At 40.5% G+C, this 20,442-nt stretch overlaps 1 pseudogene; it reads right to left on the bottom strand.

Annotated features, from left to right (window-relative positions):
* The window catches only part of LOC143888588 (U3 small nucleolar RNA-associated protein 20-like), a 137,151-nt pseudogene that overhangs the window by 37,753 nt on the left and 78,956 nt on the right, over positions 1–20,442 (bottom strand).

The raw sequence follows: 20,442 nt of genomic DNA, 5'->3' as shown, positions 1-20,442 counted from the left end.
GCGAGTGCGAAGGGACGCGTAGCCATCCCAAGAGCGAGTGTTGGAGACGAGGAGTTTTCTCCGGTTCGTGGCGAGTCTTGCGAGGCGTAGCCAAACCAAGTTGTAATTGGGTTGATTCCTCGCTATTAAAGGAATCCGTAGTGAAGCCATCAACGATTTTGTTGGTGGAGTGGAGTAGGTCCGAGGTTGGGACCGAACCACTTAAAAATCTCGGTGCACTCTCTCTTTACTCTTGCTCTTTAATTTGTTTTGTGCATTTGATTTTTATTTTGTGGGCTTGATTGTTTATTTGCCATTTGATTTCGCTTCCGCATTTGTTTTTGGCAAGAATTTTTAAATACCCAATTCACTCCCCCCCTCTTGGGTTGCCATCTACCCTGAGATTTCACTTGGTATCAGAGCACAAGGCTCTTATTTAGGGATTTTTGAACTTTCAAAAATTTTAAAGAGAAAAAGATTTTCTTTGGCAACCCATGGATTTTCATCTAGGCCAATCCGTTTTTGAACCACCTAGGTTTGATAAAAATGATTATGTTAATTGGAAAATTCGTATGTGTTTCTTTTTAGAATCCTTAGATTATGATATCTTGGATATACTTGAAAATGATTTATCTTTTTTCTAAAAATAAAAGGGGGGAAATTGATTCCAAATGGCTTGATTTAAATGCTAAACCTTTAATCGCCATTTGTTGCTCGTTGTCTCATGTATTTGAGAAAGTTTCAAAATGTAAAAATGCTCATGAAGTTTGGGTTAAACTTGAAAATATTTATAAATCACATGATTGTCATTTTGCATTTGTAGATTCTAATGAATCTCATATACATGATTGTGTTGTAAATCCTAATGTGCATGTAAAATGTTTTGATATTGAAAAGGATTTTAACATTTCAATTTCCAACATACAAAAAGAAATTGATTCTTTAAAAATCGAAATAGAAAATTTCTCGCTTAAAAATGAAGCTTTAAATCAAATAAATGAAAACTTGATTAGTGCTAAAGTTTTGATTCAAAGATGTAATTCATTTGAGAAAGAAAATAAAAAATTGGTTTTTGAAAACCAAGGTTTACGAGAAGAAAAGAAAACCTTTGAAAATCATAAATCTTCTTGTGATTTTACATGTCTTTGTATATGTTGTGCAAAATTTCATTTTTGTGATAGAATTGAACATTTTAAAAATGAATGTATGTTTAGACTATTACCTAAAAATAAAATGGTATGAATTGAAAAGAATATTTTAGGTAAATCTAAATCAATTGGAACCAAGTTGGTTTGGGTTCCAAAGGCCCCAACCTAGTTTTCTATGCTTTTGCATTAGATTAGGGGCTTGTGCTTTAATTTGAATATCTTTATGATTTTGGTAGTTTGTGCCCAAGTTTTTTGTTTAAATTGTTATTTCTTTACCTTGGCAATATGTTTTTGATGATCCCCATATATTCCATTTGTGTTTCAAATAGCGGGAGATTTAATTTAGGGGGAGCATTATATGTGTTTTTCAAAACCCTATTTGTGTTTCTAAACCCTCCATGTTTTGAATTTTATTTTTAAATAGGGGGAGTTTTAGAGTGTTTCATTCCTTGACAAAGGGGGAGTTTTATTTGCATAATTTTAATCCCTTACGTTTAAACTCTCACCCCATCTTTTTTGGTTGATGACAAAGGGGGAGAAGTTTTAGGTTTATTGTGCTTAGATGTGGCAATCACCTTGTGTGTTGTCATCATAAAAAAAGGGGCGAATGTAAGCCCAATGGTTCCCACCTTGGCATTACCTTCTTGTTTTGATGATTCCAAACACAAGTTGATTTGTGTTGTTTATCTAATGTGTTTGATGTTTTAAAGTGCATGATTGAAAAGCAAGGAATCAATCACCAAAGTTAAGGAAGCATGGATCGTGGCATGAACCAATTAAAGACATCTCATTTGAAGCCAAAGGAATTCGAAGGCTTGGAGAAATCAAAGAGACATCTTGAAGAGCCAAAGAATCAAGAGAAGATCCATGGAAATGACCAAGACATGAAGAGCTTCAAAGTTGAAGATTTGCATGTGAATGTCTTGAGTTAGAATGTAAGTTTAATCCCACTTAGACATCCCTTTTAGAGGCACAAGTAATTAAGTTTCAAAGGCCTTAAAAACTATTTGAAATTAACTTAAAAATGTATTTGAAATGAACTTGAAAATGTATTTGAAAATATATTTGAAAGCATAGGGAAAAGCCCAAAGACCTTGGCCCAAAAGCCCCTGAAGTTTTAAAGTTAAAATGGAATTTTTACCAGGGCCGGTCGACCGGTGTTTGCCGGGGGACTGCGGAAGCAAGTCTGGAAACTCAGACTTGGCTTTCAATAGCGGGCTGGTCGACCAAGGGTGTTTTAGCCGACCGCGGATGTGTTTCTGGAAATCCAGAAACAATCCAGTAAGGTCGGGCAGGTCGACCGCCATAGGGACGGACGACCGCGGATAGAAATTTGGACAAAAATAAATGTGTCCAGGTTGCTCTCCCCGGACGACCGCCATGGCCCGGTCGACCGCTGCGGTTTGAAATTTGAAATTAAAAAGATGAACCCGATAGGGGCGGGCGACCGCCACAGCCAGGTTGACCGCCGCGGCTTGGCAATGTAGCCGTTGGAGCCTGCGGGGCTTGACTTTTTCAACCCAACTTTTTACCCTTTTGCCCTCAAACGGTCATATTTTCAAATGAGCTATATATACCTCATCTAAGACCTTTTAGAATAGAACTCTTACATTCCCAAATATGTTTTAATCTTGTGAAGAGTGATTAAACACCCATTGTGCCTCATTTGGGATATATCTAAAGGGATTAGATCTAGAGCTTCAATTTGGGATATATCTAATTGGGTTGATTCCTCGCCATTAAAGGAATCCGTAGTGAAGCCATCAACGGTTTTGTTGGTGGAGTGGAGTAGGTCCAAGGTTGGGACCGAACTACTTAAAAATCTCGGTGCACTCTCTTTACTCCTGCTCTTTAATTTGTTTTGTACGTTGGATTTTTACTTTGTGGGCTTGATTGTTTATTTGCCATTTGATTTCGCTTCCGCATATGTTTTTGGCAAGAAGTTTTAAATACCCAATTCACCTCCCCCCCTCTTGGGTTGCCATCTTCCCTGAGATTTCAATTTCCATGACGATCGAAATCGAAACTGAAACCTAAATTTAAAACCTTGATGCCAATGCAAGGTCCAAGCTAACGACAATGGAGGCATCAAGAATTTTGAGAATAGTTCTTCATATATTTGTGTAAAGAAAGATTTCCAGTGTGTACATACAATAAGTTGTGTAATATAAAGGACGATCCATTCATGGTGCAGAAAATAATAGGAAGCAAAGCATGTCATTGATCCACCACTCAATATGGAGACTTCAAATATATCCAGGAAGTAGACTTTTACAAAGACCATTGCTAGGAGGACAGGCAAGTATGTCATTGATTTCTTACTACGTTACGAGATTCTTTTTCTGCAATTTTTGAAGGAAAGTCAGTCCATTATCCATTCTGCTTGCAGGTTTTTCCCTACTCCCCACCCCAAACCAACACACCCACCTCCCCTCTTCTACAATTGATTGGAAGAAATTAGTTCTTCAAAGATATTTCTCATGTTAAGTATTTCCATACGTGTGTGTGTGTGTGTGTGTGTGTGTGTGTGTGAATTAGAAGAGATATTGGAAGCATTTAGAATACTGAAAACAAAAGTATGTAAGATAATGAAGGCATACCAAGAAAAATTCTAACCCAATTTTCAAATCACAAGTACAAAAATCCTATAGAAATTCCAAACAATGTGATATTTGTAGTAGAAGCAATTTTTCCATACCTCCAGATCCTTTTGTAAACACAATTCTGAGAACTGAAGAAGAATTTTCTCCAACATAACAAGTGAATAGTAAGCCTCTTTCCATAATGGAATTCCAGCTTCATTAGAACAATCAAGCTCTTTGTGTTTAGCAATTTCAAGTGCAGATGTCATAATACTTTGAGCTACTCGCAATATCTTACTAATATGTGTTTGAAACCCTTTCTTCAAGACTTCAGCCAGTAATGCCAGGACCTGTGGATATACATCCCACATCCATGAGTGGAAAATAATATCCATAGTCACTACTGTGTGAAACAAAGAAAATTGCATTCTAAAAGGATCATGACTCAAAAAGGTTTTTTATAATCTGTATTACAGAGAAAATGGCATTCTAAAAGTATCAAGACACAAAAATGTTTTTTATAAAATGTATTACATTATATTGATGCTATAACACTTTACAGTCACAAGACATAAGAGCAAGTACTTAAGAAATCTGTTCCAGCTTAAGAATCTCTAGAGTGAAAAGACTCAACCAAAGAATGACTACAGCCACAGAGCACACAGTCCCTGGAAGACTTCTTGGCACAAAACAGAAACACTAAAAAATATGAATCAGCCCATGATGATTGGATTCACCAATGACAATTAAAAAATATATATATATGATTAAGAGAAGAGTAGAAATAGAAAGGTGCATTAATCAATGGATCAGTGCTCTGATAACATGTTAGTAGAGAGGTTAGAAAAGATAGAGATGAGAGAAAAGGGGAAGGATGGAGAGAGTGTCAATTAAATTTACCCACCACCCAGAATAATGCATATATATTAAGTGCAGAAAATCAAAATACCCTTGTTGGAAAATACCCTTGTGGGGAAAATACACACACGCCTACTTGTAAAAACGGTGAGAGTACCCCCTGTTGATGTTACATTAATGACATGCAAATGACATCAAAATATTCCAGCAAAAAGCCTACAATTTTTAACATCTGTTTAGTCACAGTCAGAGCATAAATTTGATGTCAATTTAGAACTGTTTCCTGACTTGAATCGTAGAAAAAATTAGCCACACAAGACGGACCAAGCAACCTTTTTCTTGAGCTGTCAACTAATATCTGAGTCCTGATTTTTTCTTTTCTTTTCAATGGCATATCTGAGTCCTGAATCTAACAAAGTTATCCTAAGCAAGGTTTTAAATTTCAGTTTCAGTACCTATTTCGGGCCCTACCGCAGTCCGAAATTTGGTATTAAGTTCCGAAATTTGGGACCAAAATTCCAAAATTTCGGCCGGAATTTTGTAACATTTTTTTTTAAATGCCATTTTCTAGAAATTTCGGACCGAAATTTGTTATTTTGCGAAATTTCAAATTTCGGGAAATTTCAGATTTCGGTCGAAATTTAAAACCATGATCCTAAGTACAATTAGAGAATCTGTAAATCTGACCATATGGGAATGATATTGTCGAGACTAGCTTGTGAATCTACTCAAAAGAGACTCTTTGATATTCGAATACTTCAAGAGTCCCAATGTATCCGGATATAATTCACAGAAACTTCATGGATACTTTTGATAGTCAAAATAATTGTCTTTTTTCAAACAAATGCCTCACTATTTGAATTAACTATCATCTTTATTGCTTGTTAGTGTTTTACATTTGCAAGTATAAGTTTGAGTATGTGAGTCTTTCAAATGCTAGTTTGAATTTATTTTTATTTTTTTAAATAAAAATAATAATTTATTATTTTAAATTTATTACAAATGCTATTTTAAATTTAGGGCAAATGATTAAAAAAATGCAAAGATTATGCTAAATTGTGAATAAAAGGTAGATATTTAAATATTGTAAAAAAGGCTGTCAGGTGAGAGAGTATGAGTTTTAGGACAAATATACCCCCACTTTCATTTTCCCACCATTTCTTATGCTCTAATCCCCACGTTTTTCTTTCTTCTTCCTCACCCAGCCAACGTGAAAAACACCAGTGCAGCCATTCCCATCCTTTGGAAGCTCCAATCCCATTGTATTTTGTTAAAAAAAAACACCATTACTTGTGAGAAATTTGAACTTCGGTGATAAACATAGCTCCAAGTAGGTCCATGCTCCTCTACTTCAATAGGGTTTAACAGTTTATGAAGGTTTTCATATTTTGTTGGGTTTCAACATTTTATGAAGGTTTTCAGTTTTGTTGGGTTTGAACATTTTATGAAGGTTTTCATTGTTTTGTGTTGAAAAAAAGAGAGAAATTACCCAAATTGTTCTATGTTGGTTGTATAATTATTTCCATTGTTTTCTTGGATTTTAAAAGAAAGTTAGAACCACCATTTTCTCTGTTGGAAAAAGACCATTACTTGTTTCTACCCAATTTGGTTCGTACTGGTTCCGGAGTAGAAAATGTCGCTCCGTACTGGTTCCGGCGTATAAAATGTGGTTCCCCAGTGGTTCCGAGGTATAAAATTTGGTTCCTTACTAGGTTCAAGGGTATAAAATGTGGTTCCCTAGTGGTTCTGGGGTATGAAATGTGGTTCCCTAGTGGTTCCGGTGTATAAAATGTGGTTCCCAAGTCGTTCCAGGGTTGAAAATGTGGTTCTGTAGTGGTTCCAGGGTATAAAATGTGGTTCCCTAGTGGTTACGAGGTACGAAATGTGGTTACGTAGTGGTTGCGGTGTATAAAATGTGGTTCCCTAATGGTTCCGGGGTATAAAATGTGGTTCCCTAGTGGTTCCGAGGTATAAAATGTGGTTCCGAAGTGGTTCAGGGGTATAAAATATGATTTCGTAGTGGTTTCGGGGTATGAAATGTGGTTCCGGCGTATAAACTGTGGTTCCCAAGTGGTTCCGGAGTATAAAATGTTGTTTTGTACTAAGTTAAGGGGTATAAAATGTGGTTTCCTAGTGGTTGTAGCGTATGAAATGTGGTTCCCTAGTGGGTCCGGCGTATAAAATGTGGTTCCCAAGTCGTTGTCAGGTAGAAAATGTTGTTCCCTAGTGGTTCCGGGGTATAAAATGTGGTTCCCTAGTGGTTAGGATGTATAAAATGTGGTTCCCTGGTGGTTCAGGGGTATAAAATATGGTTCCCTAGTGGTTCCGGGGTATGAAATGTGGTGCCCTAGTGGTTCCAGCGTATAAAATGTGGTTTTCAAGTGGTTCCGGGGTATAAGATATGGTTCCCTAGTGGTTCTGGGGTATGAAATGTGGTGCCCTAGTGGTTCCGGCGTATAAAATGTGATTTTCAAGTGGTTCCGGGGTATAAGATGTGGTTCCCTACTGGTTCCGGTGTATAAAATGTGGTTCCCTAGTGGTTCCAGGGTAGAAAATATGGTTCCCTAGTGGTTCCGAGGTATAAAATGTGTTTCCCTAGTGGTTCCGGGGTATAAAATGTGGTTCCCGAGTGGTCACGGGGTAAAACATGTGGTTCCCTAGTGGTTCCGGGGTAGAAAATGTGGTTCCCTAGTGGTTCTGAGGTATAAAATGTGGTTCCGTAGTGGTTGCGGGGTATAAAATGCGGTTCCCTAGTGGTTCCTGGGTATGAAATGTGGTTCCCTAGTGGTTCTACGGTAGAAAATGTGGTTCCCTAGTGGTTTCTAGTTATAAAATGTGGTTCCGGAGTGGTTGCGTGGTATAAAATGTGTTTTCCTAGTGGTTCCGGGCTATAAAATGTGGTTCCCGAGTGGTCCCGGGGTAAAATATATGGTTCCCTAGTGGTGGTTCCGGTGTATAAAATGTTGTTCCGTAGTGGTTCCTAGTTATAAAATGTGGTTCCGGAGTGGTCGCGGGGTATAAAATGTGTTTTCCTAGTGGTTCCGGGGTATAAAATGTGGTTCCCAAGTGGTTGCGGGGTAAAAATGTGGTTCCCTAATGGTTCCAGGGTAGAAAATCTGGTTCCCTAGTGGTTCCGAGGTATAAAATGTGTTTCCCTAGCGGTTACGAGGTATAAAATGTGGTTCCGTAGTGGTTGTGGGGTATAAAATGTGGTTCCGTAGTGGTTGTGGGGTATAGAATGTGGTTCCCGGGTATAAAATGTGGTTCCGTAGTGGTTGAGGGGTATAAAATATGGCTCCCTAGTGGTTCTGGGGTATGAAATGTTGTTCCCTAGTGCTTCCGGCGTATAAAATGTGGTTTTCAAGTGATTCCGGGGTATAAGATGTGGTTCCCTAGTGGTTCCGGTGTATAAAATGCGGTTCCGTAGTGGTTCCAGGGTTGAAAAAATGGTTCCCTAGTGGTTCCGAGGTATAAAATGTGTTTCCCTAGTGGTTACGGGGTATAAAATGTGGTTCCCGAGTGGTCATGGGGTAAAATATGTGGCTCCCTACTGGTTTTGGTGTAGAAAATGTGGTTCCCTAGTGGTTCCAAGTTATAAAATGTGGTTCCGGAGTGGTTGCGGGGTATAAAATGTGTTTTCCTAGTGGTTCCAGGGTATAAAATATGGGTCAGAAGTCGTTTTAGGGTATAAGATGTGGTTCCGTAGTAGTTCTCGGGTATAAAATGTGGTTCCTAAGTGGTCCCGGGGAAAAAAATGTGGTTCCGTAGTGGTTCCGGGGTAGAAAATGTGGTTCCGTAGTAGTTCGGAGGTATGAAATGTGGTTCCGTAGTGGTTGCGGGGTATAAAATGTGGTTCCCTAGTTGTTGCGGGGTATGAAATGTGGTTCCGTAGTGGTTGCGGGGTAGAAAATGTGGTTCCCTAGTGGTTCGGAGGTATAAAATGTGGTTCTCGAGTGGTTGCGGGGTATAAAATGTGGTTCCGTAGTGGTTCCGGGGTATAAATTGTGGTTCACGAGTGCTCCCGGGGTAAAATATGTGGTTCCCTAGTGGTTCCTTGGTAGAAAATGTAGTTCCCTAGTGGTTCCGACGTATAAAATGTGGTTCCGGAGTGGTTGCGGGGTATAAAATGAGGTTCCCTAGTGGTTCCGGGGTATAAAATGTGGTTCACGAGTGCTCCCGGGGTAAAATATATGCTTCCGTAGTGGTTCCGGGGTAGAAAATGTGGTTCCCTAGTGGTTCCGAGGTATAAAATGTGGTTCCATAGTGGTTACGGGGTATAAAATGCGGTTCCCTAGTGGTTCCGGTGTATGAAATGTGGTTCCCTAGTGGTTCCGGGGTAGAAAATGTGGTTCCCTAGTGGTTTCGAGGTATAAAATGTGGTTTCCCAGTCGTTCCGGGATATGAAATGTGGTTCCCGAGTGGTCCCATGGTAAAAAATGTGGTTCCCTACTGGTTCCGGGGTCGAAAATGTGGTTCCCTAGTGGTTTGGAGGTATAAAATGTGGTTCCGGAGTGGTTACGGGGTATAAAATGTGGTTCCTGTAGACACCCCCATTTTCCTCTGCTTTAATCAACAAAGAAGTTAGTGTTTTTCTATCGGTTTTCCAGTGTTTTCTATTTTCTTGTCCGTCTCTTACATTTTCACAATCTTCTCGATCATCCGTCATGTTATGTGTTTTTCCGCTAAGTGTTGAGGAGGGTTATTCACAAGAACTTAAACAAGAGAGAATTTGGACCCATTGGGTGGGCCCGCATTGAACATGTCGATTGGAATGGGATCAAGCAGGTGTGCCCTACATTGTTTTTCATGAAAACACGAATTTTTAAACTTATTTGGATTTAATGAGCAAAGTCATTTTTTCATGGCGGGCGTAGTGTATTTCGGCAAATCTTGCATGGGCCCATTATTGTTGTAATTCAAGATTAAGGTGGCGGCCCATTAATTGAGTGCTTCGGATCAACCTATGTAAATGGTTTGGCGAGCACCGTCAATTTACATCAAAGCTCATCAATTGGATCGTTTGGATTATCCCATTGGACTGATTTAGGAAGGGATGCACCCAATTTATGTCATGGTCCACCAAATGAACGGTTCGGATCGCATGGAGTTTCGAACTTTGGTCCAAGAAGGATTCGGCCAATATTTATGGGTTTTCCATGATTTTGAATTTCGTCCAAAATGGACCCACTTAAGCTTTAAAGAAATGAAACTCTATTTTGCATGGGATTTTGGCAAAGTTGGAATGGGTACCAACTTGTGGGGAATAAATGCCCACACAAAATCCTTTGAGTTTTAGAAATGGGTGGGCACGCATGGCAAGATGAGCGGCCAGATTTAGATGCGGCAACAAGCTGTTAGGGTGGCTCAATTGGGAAATTCTAAAAATATGTATATATGTCAAAGTAGAGGTGCTGATTGCATTGCTATTATGGGCAGCCCGTACAACTCCTAATTTTGGACGTATGGGATTGGATATTTCTATTTTGAAGGAGGGATACGTTGCTATTTCTTGGTCAACAGGACATGTTGAAGATGATTTGTGGGAAAACATTCACCGACTACAACCATTATTGCTAAATAGGACTGATAATTAGCTCCACAACGAAGGGTAGAAAAATTGAATTAATGAGTTATGATCAGCATAATTCTATCCTTAGTCCCTTCGATTAAGAAAGGGCATCTATTAGTGCAAAGTAAAGAAAGTAGGTTGATCTCCTTTCTATTTTGGAGAAGCTCATGGTACTCGGTAACTTAGGAAGAGGAGAGGTTTTTTTTAGGAATCTCTTTGTGGCTTTCTAAAGGGGGAAGCACCTCACGTGAAGCAAGTTTTTTTTTTTAAAAGGACAACGGGGTTTCCTCCAAAAGGGAGGAGGCAATTTTTTTTTGAGACGCTGGTGGCTTTCTCTTCCCATCTCACGTTTCTTGGAGCTCTCTCTCTCTCTCTTCAGAAGATTCCCTCAACCCTCTCTCCTCCAAACAGATCCCCTCTCTCATAGCCCTCTCATATCTCATCTAACCTCTCATCATCTCTAATCTTCCTTGTCACTTTTATCTTGTGACCGAACCACCAAAGTTTTAGGCCGAGTCGTTCTTGACGTAATATTGACTTGGTGGTTAATCTCTTGGAGGGCAAAAATCCATTGGGGATCAAAAACCCATTTTGGCTGAATTCCATTAAAGGGCTTGGTGATTGAAATATTGGCTATCAAAGCTCGTAGTAGTTAGATCTCTTGTGGCCGGATTCATCTCCTTTCTCTGGGTCATTGAATCTCCATCTCAAGGTAAGTACAAATTTAATGAATTTTGTTGCATGATTAGGGTTGTTTTTTTTTCTTAGTCATAGTTTTCATATGCTTCAATTCAATTTCTGTCTCTTACTTACATGGTCTAGTGTTAATCATTGCATGATTGAAAGATTGTTTAATCAAAACCCAAATTGAAAAACCATTAGGATTCCCCAATTTGATTAGGATTTTTGGATTTATTAGCTCTAGGGATTTTCGAATCTTTTGGACAAAGCCATTAAAAATAAAATAAAAAAATAATTTTTAACTTAAAAGATCATAAACTAGAAAGCCCATTCCATATTGATAGCAACAGCCCCCACTCCAAATTGATAATAACAGCCCCATTCCATGTTGATAACAACAGCTCCACTTCCAAGTTGATAACAACAGCCCCCACTCATCTCAAGAACCCAATAATAACAGCCCATTCCATATTGATAGAGACAACCCATTTTTTTTTTTATATTCACCGCCACTCCATCAAGCCATCCATCCCATGTAATGTCCAACAGCACCTATAGACCTCTTTTGTCTAAAGTTTACACAAGCCCACCTTATTCCCATAATCATATTACCCATACCATCAAACCCATCTCATCCGAATCTCAACTGTAATATAAAAAACTAACAAAAAAAAAAAAATATAGCATACAAACAAAAATAAAACAAAGTTAACTAATAAAACAAAATTAACAATTAAGAAAGACAGCATAATGAGACAAAAATCCATAGGTACAGTATAACAAGACAAGATGACAACCATGGCATAATAAATAATAATAAAAAAGGAAGCCACAAGGTGAGTTTGTACAATTATCAAAACATGGTAGTGCCAATATCATTCCCGCCATAGTGCTGGCTGCCCATCTTGTGACTAGATTTCGAACCTCTAAACCACAGATTCACAGAAAACATTAAACTACAAAGTTGTAGCCTTTTAAAAGATCTTTCCAACGCATATTTGTGCGTTAAATTTGGCCAAGCAGTTAAAAAGTTATCTTTGTTTTAGTGAGCTGTGTTCGTTAGATCTTTAAACGGTCAAGTTTAGTCGAATTTGTGCAATTGTCAAAAGATAGTTGTGTTAATGTCATTCTCCAAACCAAAATTGAAAGACATTAATCTAAAATATACCCAACCTAAAAGTAACAAATCTAAAATTCACCCATTTAAAATCTACCAATAAAGATCCGTTAAAAGTCATTAACCAAAAGACTACTAAAAATCACAAGTGAAACTAAAGCTTCCAATTAAACAACTTAAAAGACATTAAACACACCAAAATATCTCCAGATAACTAAAAGCTTCAAGAAAACTCTAAAAGTTTCCACAAACCCAAAAGAATTCGAGATTCTTAAGAGCCGGTGGATTCAAAATTCCTTTAGGAACCTTTAGAGCCCATTTTAGGAACACTTATGTCATGTTGTGTCATAGGTTTAGGGAGTCATAGAGTTAGGAGTTCAGCCTCATCACGGACGTTTGCTATGTATAGCAACCGTACCATAGGTCTAGTTACACTAGTCACCCAATCTTTCCATAGGACAAGCCTAGTAAACTAGGATGTAGGCTAACCTGCATTAGTCTAAGGAACAACTTGCATTTAAATAGGATCATATAGCATCTTAGATGAAATCCTAGGATAATAAAATCTTCAACTTGAATTAAATAACTTCTCTTAAAACTGCTGAAACAGTCAATCCAGTCTAGATCGGTGTCTTAGTTGAGTTAGGCATAAGTAGCTTAGCTTAGGTGCACCGAACTACGTCGACTCTGATCCCAGTGAGGCTTGGGTACGTAGGCAGCTTGGATGTCTGATGGCATACCAACCGCGAGTCGGCACCACAACAAATTGTGGTGTTTTGTATATTAATTTTCTTATAAATGCTTAATCAAATCACTTAGGATTTTCCATGAAATTAGAATTTTAGGAGAACTTTCACTTAGATTGAATTCAAACCAATTAAGAAATCAAGATACACATTTAGGATTCATATTGAAATTAGATTTTAGGATGCATGTCACTTAGTTCGCACATAAACATAGAGTTGAATGAGCCATTTAAAATAAATTTAAAAGAATTGGCTTTTGGAATCGAAGACCGATTATCGGCCAGGGATGGTGCATGTGGTGGATAAATCCCCATACCTTCCATTCTTGTAACCAGGTAGCGAGTCTAGATTTCTGGTTAATCATGGGTCCTAGATCTCACATCTAGGTGGCGACTCTGTCAGTCTCTTTTGTGTGGAATTCGGATTGCCTCAGTGATCCCAAGTTCACATAAAAGATGAATTAAAATCAATAATTAAAATGCACACGCCAATTGCGTGGGTATGAGAGACCAAGAGGAGGCGTGGCGGCTCGCGCCCCACCCCTCTCGCGGGATCGGGTCCCACAGTTCCGTAGTGGTTCCGGGGTATAAAATGTGGTTCACGAGTGCTCCCGGGTAAAATATGTGCTTCCCTAGTGGTTCCGCGGTAGAAAATGTGCTTCCCTAGTGGTTCCGACTTATAAAATGTGGTTCCATACTGGTTACGGGCTATAAAATGTGGTTCCCTAGTGGTTCCGATGTATGAAATGTGGTTCCCTAGTGGTTCCGGGATAGAAAATGTGGTTCCCTAGTGGTTCCGAGGTATAAAATGTGGTTCCCTACTGGTTCCGGGGTATGAAATGTGGTTCCCGAGTGGTCCCAGGGTAATAAATGTGGTTCCCTACTGCTTCCGGGGTAGAAAATGTGGTTCCCTAGTGGTTGAGAGGTATAAAATGTGGTTCCGGAGTGGTTGCGGGGTATAAAATGTGGTTCCGTAGTGGTTCTGGGGTATAAAATATGGTTCACGAGTGCTCTCGGGGTAAAATATGTGCTTCCATAGTGGTTCCGGGGTAGAAAATGTGGTTCCCTAGTGGTTCCGAGGTATAAAATGTGGTTCCGGAGTGGTTGCGGGGTATAAAATGTGGTTCCCTAGTGGTTCCGGGGTATAAAATGTGGTTCACGAGTGCTCCCGGGGTAAAATATGTGCTTCCCTAGTGGTTCCGGGGTAGAAAATGTGGTTCCCTAGTGGTTCCGGGGTATGAAATGTGGTTCCCGAGTGGTCCCGGGGTAATAAATGTGGTTCCCTAGTGGTTCCAGAGTATGAAATGTGGTTCCCGAGTGGTCCCGGGGTAATAAATGTGTTTCCCTACTGGTTCCGGGGTAGAAAATGTGGTTCCCTAGTGGTTCGGAGGTATAAAATGTGGTTCCGGAGTGGTTGAGGGGTATAAAATGTAGTTCAGTAGTGGTTCCCGGGCATAGAATGTGGTTCACGAGTGCTCCCTGGGTAAAATATGTGCTTCCCTAGTGGTTCCGGGGTAGAAAATGTGGTTCCCAAGTGGTTCCGAGGTATAAAATGTGGTTCCGAAATGGTTGCGGGGTATAAAATATGGTTCCCTAGTGGTTCCGGGGTATAAAATGTGGTTCACGAGTGGTTCCGAGGTATAAAATGTGGTTCCGGAGTGGTTGCGGGGTATAAAATGTGGTTCCCTGGTGGTTACCTAGTGGTTCCGGGGTATAAAATGTGGTTCCCGAGTGTCCCGAGGTAAAATTGTTACTTCCCTAGTGGTTTCAGGGTAGAAAATGTGGTTCCCTAGTGGTTCCGAGGTATAAAATGTGGTTCCGTAGTGGTTACGGGGTATAAAATGTGGTCGCCTAGTCGTTTCGATGTATGAAGTGTGGTTCCCTTGTGGTTTCGGGGTAGAAAATGTGGTTCCCTTGTGGTTCCGAGGTATAAAATGTGGTTCCGTAGTGGTTGCAGGGTATGAAATGTGGTTCCCTAGTGGTTCCGGTGTATAAAATGTGGTTCCCTAGTGGTTCCAGGGTAGAAAATATTGTTTCCTATTTGTTCCGAGGTATAAAATGTGGTTCCGTAGTTGTTGCGGGGTATAAAATGTGGTTCCCTAGTGGTTCCGGTGTATGAAATCTGGTTCCCTAGTGGTTCCAGGGTAGAAAATGTGGTTCCCTAGTGGTTCCGAGGTATAAAATGTGGTTCCCTACTGGTTCCGGGGTATGAAATGTGGTTCCCGAGTGGTCCCGGGGTAATAAGTGTGGTTCCCTACTGCTTCCGGGGTAGAAAATGTGGTTCCCTATTGGTTGGGAGGTATAAAATGTGGTTCCGGAGTTGTTGCGGGGTATAAAATGTGGTTCCGTAGTGGTTCTGGGGTATAAAATATGGTTCACGAGTGCTCTCGGGGTAAAACATGTGGTTCCCTAGTGGTTCCGGGGTAGAAAATGTGGTTCCCTAGTGGTTACAAGGTATAAAATGTGGTTCCGGAGTGGTTGCGGGGTATAAAATGTGGTTCCCTAGTGGTTCTGGGGTATAAAATGTGGTTCCCTAGTGGTTCCGGGGTATAAAATGTGGTTCCCTAGTGGTTCCGGGGTATAAAATGTGGTTCCCTAGTGGTTCCGGGGTATGAAATGTGGATCTCGAGTGGTCCCGGGGTAGTAAATGTGGTTCCCTAGTGGTTCTTGGGTATGAAATGTGGTTCCCGAGTGGTCCCGGGGAAATAAATGTGGTTCCCTACTGGTTCCGGGGTAGAAAATGTGGGTCCCTAGTGGTTCAGATTTATAAAATGTGGTTCCAGAGTGGTTGCGGGGTATAAAATATTGTTCCGTAGTGGTTCCGGGGTATAAAATGTGGTTCACGAGTGCTCCCTGGGTAAAATATGTGCTTCCCTAGTGGTTCCGGGGTAGAAAATGTGGTTCCCTAGTGGTTCCGAAGTATAAAATGTGGTTCCGGAGTGGTTGCGGGGTATAAAATGTGGTTCCCTAGTGGTTCCGGGGTATAAAATGTGGTTCACGAGTGGTTCCGAGGTATAAAATGTGGTTCACGAGTGGTTGCGGGGTATAAAATGTGGTTCCCTAGTGGTTCCCTAGTGGTTCCGGGGTATAAAATGTGGTTCCCGAGTGTCCCGGGGTAAAATATGTGCTTCCCCAGTGGTTCTGGCGTAGAAAATGTGGTTCCCTAGTGGTTCCGAGGTATAAAATGTGGTTCCGTAGTGGTTACGGGGTATAAAATGTGGTTCCCTAGTGGTTCCGGTGCATGAAATGTGGTTCCATAGTGGTTCCGGGGTTGAAAATGTGGTTCGCTAGTGGTTCCGAGGTATAAAATGTGGTTCCGTAGTGGTTGCGGGGTATGAAATGTGGTTACCTAGTGGTTCCAGTGTATGAAATGTGGTTCCCTAGTGGTTCCGGGGTGGAAAATGTGGTTTCCTAGTTGTTCCGAGGTATAAAATGTGGTTTCGTAGTGGTTGCGGGGTATAAAATGTGGTTCCCTAGTGGTTCCGGTGTATGAAATGTGGTTCCGTAGTGGTTCCGGGTTTGAAAATGTGCTTCCCTAGTGGTTCTGAGGTATAAAATGTGGTTCCGGAGTGGTTGCGGGGTATAAAATGTGGTTCCCTAGTGGTTCCGAGGTATAAAATGTGTTTCCATAGTGGTTCCGGGGTATAAAATGTGGTTCCGCAGTGCTTCCAAGGTATAAAATGTGGTTCCAAGAGTCTAACTTGTTGTTCCAATTATGGTTCTAACATTCTAAAGTGGTTGTATCATTGTAAATGGTTGTTCATAGTTTGTATTAAAATTTTATGAAGGTTTAATAATGGTTCTTATCCTAATAGGGTTTGCGAAAATGGTGGAAAGAAGGGTTTGTTTTATGTTACACGTTGATGGGTACTTGAAGGATGAAGTATCATTTTAGTATATTGGCGGGACGAAGATGTCTTTAATTGTGAATCGGCATATAAAATTTTCAGAATTTGAGTCTCTAGTTCACCAAAAAATTCAGACCACAGCAACCGATATCTCACAATCTATAAAATGTCGATATGTCGTGGATCCATATCAGATCTTGTTGTACGACATTCGAAATGATGATGACCTAGTTATGGTGATGATGCTTTTTTTGAGAATAGCCTCTTCAATTGTATGAGCCTGTACATAACCAAAGAGTACAAAGTAGGAGGAATTAGTTCTGCACCGATCCCCATCCGGAGGTAAAATATTCAGTCAGGTGGAAATTTTAATTCTTTGAACTCTCATTCGATTACACTATTAGGTCATGTGAAATTTGTCATTGGTCAGGAATATGAGGGATAGAAATCAACATTATGAAGATCCTATTTTATATGGAAATATTTGTGAACCTTCTTCTCGTCTTCTTGAACCGCCATTGAACCCCATAAATAATTCCATCCGTGCACTCTCAGCAACACCTAATCGAAATGATGTTGCTGGTCCGAAGAACATACAAATATTGGGCAGAATCCGAAAAGATACCAATATTGCTCGGAATCCGAAAAGATACTCAGTGGACTTGAACGAAGCCTCTGAGGACCCTATTTTCAATGAGACAGAGGAAAATACAACTCAACATATGAGCTCTGCCATGTAATCTTCTAATTACTAATTACATTTACTTGGCCAGTTCTATGTTTCTCTCATACAATATTCATTCTAACGTAGTCCCTACTGTGCAGGCACGATGCAGAGTTCAGCAGGGATTTCCATAGTGATATGCATGTTAGTGATGGCATTGAATGCGAGGATGGTAACAGTATAAAGGGTGATGATGACTTTGTTGAGGACAGTGTGCGCGAAGGTCTTTGGTAAGGAAGATGATGGCGAAGGTGTACGCCCCCTCGTTGGTCTACAGAACGTTGTGGGCGACCCGTTCTGTAATACGTATACAAGGGAGCGGTTGGAAGTAGATGAGATGGTTGTAGATGAATTAAATGCGGGACATATAGGACTTGAGGAGATCAAGGTGGGGGGAATCTTCTCGAATTTGAAAGTATTTAAGAACAAAGTCAAAGAGTACGCAATTGAATGGAAGTTTGTATTCGTCCCAGTAGATTCAAAGCCTACAAAGTATGCTGTTAGATGCAAGGATAAAAGTTGCCCCTTCAGAATCAGTGGGAGAAATTCTTTGGATCATGTTATGGTAAAAAGGTTTGTGCCAGAGCATACATGTTCACGTACTTTGAGGGGTAATGACCATCCCCTTGTCACAGCAGCTTGGGCAGCAGACACCTGCCTTGGGTTATTTCCCTACCCAGGAGACGTGAGGCCTACTTTGATAAGAGCATACATCAAGGATAAGTGGGGTATAACCATAAGCTATGAGAAGGCTTTCAATGCGAAGGTCATTATACACGAAAAAATGTGTGGAAATGCCGAGGCGTCTTACCGCATCCTTCCTGCATATGTTGAAGAGATGGAGAGATGCAATCCTGGCACCATTATGTGTGTATATCGAAGTCAGGAGCTATGGACGGGTGGAGATAATACATTTTGTCGTTTATTTTGGTCATTCAGCCCTAGCATACGCGCCTTCAGTCGAACAATTAGACCACTGATACTAATTGATGGGACACATTTGCGAGGCAAGTATAAAGGAATTTTATTAGCTGCGACTGCAGTAGATGGTGACGGTGGATTATTTCCGTTAGCATATAAAGTGGTTGAGAATGAGATGTATGAGAGCTGGCTATGGTTTCTTCGTTTACTCCACCAGAAGGTGATACCAGCAGAAAAAAACAACAACGAATTCACTATTTCCTCTGATCGGATGAAGGGTTTGCCTAGAGCTATAGACGAAGCATTGTCGGGATCATACCATAGCTACTGTATTCGTCACCTCAATGCCAATTTTCTGAAGACCTTTAAGAGTCAAATACTTTGCAAACTATTTTCGAGAGCCGAATATGCTTTAAGGGAGAGAGACTATAAGGAGACGATGGAATGTATTAAAGCGAAGAACGCAAAAGCAGAGAAATGGATATCTGAGATTCCTAAAGAAAACTGGGCTAATGTATACTTTAAAGGGTCTAGGTGGAATATGTTGACAACTAATGCCGCGGAGTCCTTCAATAACGTATTAAAGGGCGCACGGGAGTTACCGATCGCGGCTCTAGTCGATCACACTAGATGGAAAGTACAAGAGTACTTCCACCTTCGCCGCAAGGCTGCTTCTGAATGGAAATGCATTTGACCCATAGTGCAGAAAAATGGTTAGACAGATAATGTCTGTATGGCAGTAAGTTTACACCCCGGCCATGTAGTTGGAATGAATATGAAGTGATATCGTCAACTAATACGGATCGTGTGGACTTAGAGAAGAGAACGTGTGGTCTTTTCCAAATGATGGGATTGCCGTGTGAGCATGCCATAGCAGCCATGGGAGTAAACAAGCTGGACAAATATAGGTACTGCTAGGATTGGTTTTTGGCTTCAACTTATCGGACTACATATGACGAGGTGATTCACCCTACTTTAGATCGAACACAATGGCTGGAGCCATCCCATGTTTTAGAAGCAGTGTTGCCACCACGAGTAAGAAGACAGCCTGGACGACCCAAAAAAGTACGAATGGAAAGAGGGCTGCAATTTGGACAACATCACAACTGCAAATCATGTGGGGAACCTGGACACAACAAAAGAACGTGCAAAAATCCCCCCCTTGTAAATCGTCAGTTAAATATGACGCCCATCGGTCCATCCACACCTACAGAAAATAGGTATGTTCCATTATTACTCACTCGATATGATTTCTCTATCAAACCCATCATTTTATTGATTCTTGCAAGTTTTTCTTGTAGGTCCGGTGTGTCCTTCGCACCTCCTTTCTTTGCTTAGGGATGGAGTTGTTGGTTTTTTTGTAGAAAGTAGCATTCATTTTGGGACACTTCATACTGCACATGATATTTACTCACACAAAATTTGTATAAATTAAACGTTATTATAGACTTCTAGTATTAAATTGGTTGTATAGCTGATCGTGACTGTATTAAAAGTGATCATTGGTGTTGGAAATATCATTGGTTCCAAACACTACCGAAAAGTCAGTCGGCCCACATTGTTTGGATCATCCTAAGCGTTCATTTGATGGGCCGTCACATATATAGGTTGTGCCCAAAAAATCAGGTCCATCAGACATCAGATCATCGTAATCCTTCCATCTGTGGACCAACAATGTGTACGTAGCCCTACTCGGAAGTCCGAACCCAGCCTCGGACTTCCGAATGAATTCCAGTAGATTTTGTATTCCATTGGACTTCCTTCGGAAGTCCAACACTTGGTTCGGACTTCCGAATGAAGTCCAGTAGAATTGCGATTCCACTGGATTTCATTCGGAAGTCCGAAACTTTGGTCGGACTTCCGAATACAGTTCAGTAGCATTACCATTCCACTGGACTTCATTCGGAAGTCCGAAAGGTTTTTCGGATGTCCGTTTTGGACGTCCGAACACAGTTTCGGACTTCTGACTGAAGACCAATAGAATGGCCATTCCAGTGGACTTCATTCGGAAGTCCGAAACAAACTTTCGGATTTCCGATCTAACACCAATTCAAACCCCAGTGTTTGGATATGGGAATGGGGTTCGGAGGGGTGTATGGGGTGTTCATTACCATTGCTTGTGTTTCAAAGAGGGGGCTACCTTATACAAATTCAAACCTTTAAGGGGGTTTACATGTAACTGTGTAAGAAATATTGGGTGCAATTGAAAAACATTTGTCCAGCCGAGAAAAATAAATTTCAGGTGAAGGGGTCAAACAACGGTAGAGAGA

Source organism: Tasmannia lanceolata, unplaced genomic scaffold (genome assembly GCF_043159265.1).
Source record: "Tasmannia lanceolata isolate RefF3 unplaced genomic scaffold, GAP_Taslan_0.1 ptg000012l, whole genome shotgun sequence".
NCBI classification, from domain to species: domain Eukaryota; kingdom Viridiplantae; phylum Streptophyta; class Magnoliopsida; order Canellales; family Winteraceae; genus Tasmannia; species Tasmannia lanceolata.
The sequence above is the reverse complement of the archived record's forward strand: the minus strand, read 5'-3'. Positions and strand labels throughout refer to the sequence as shown.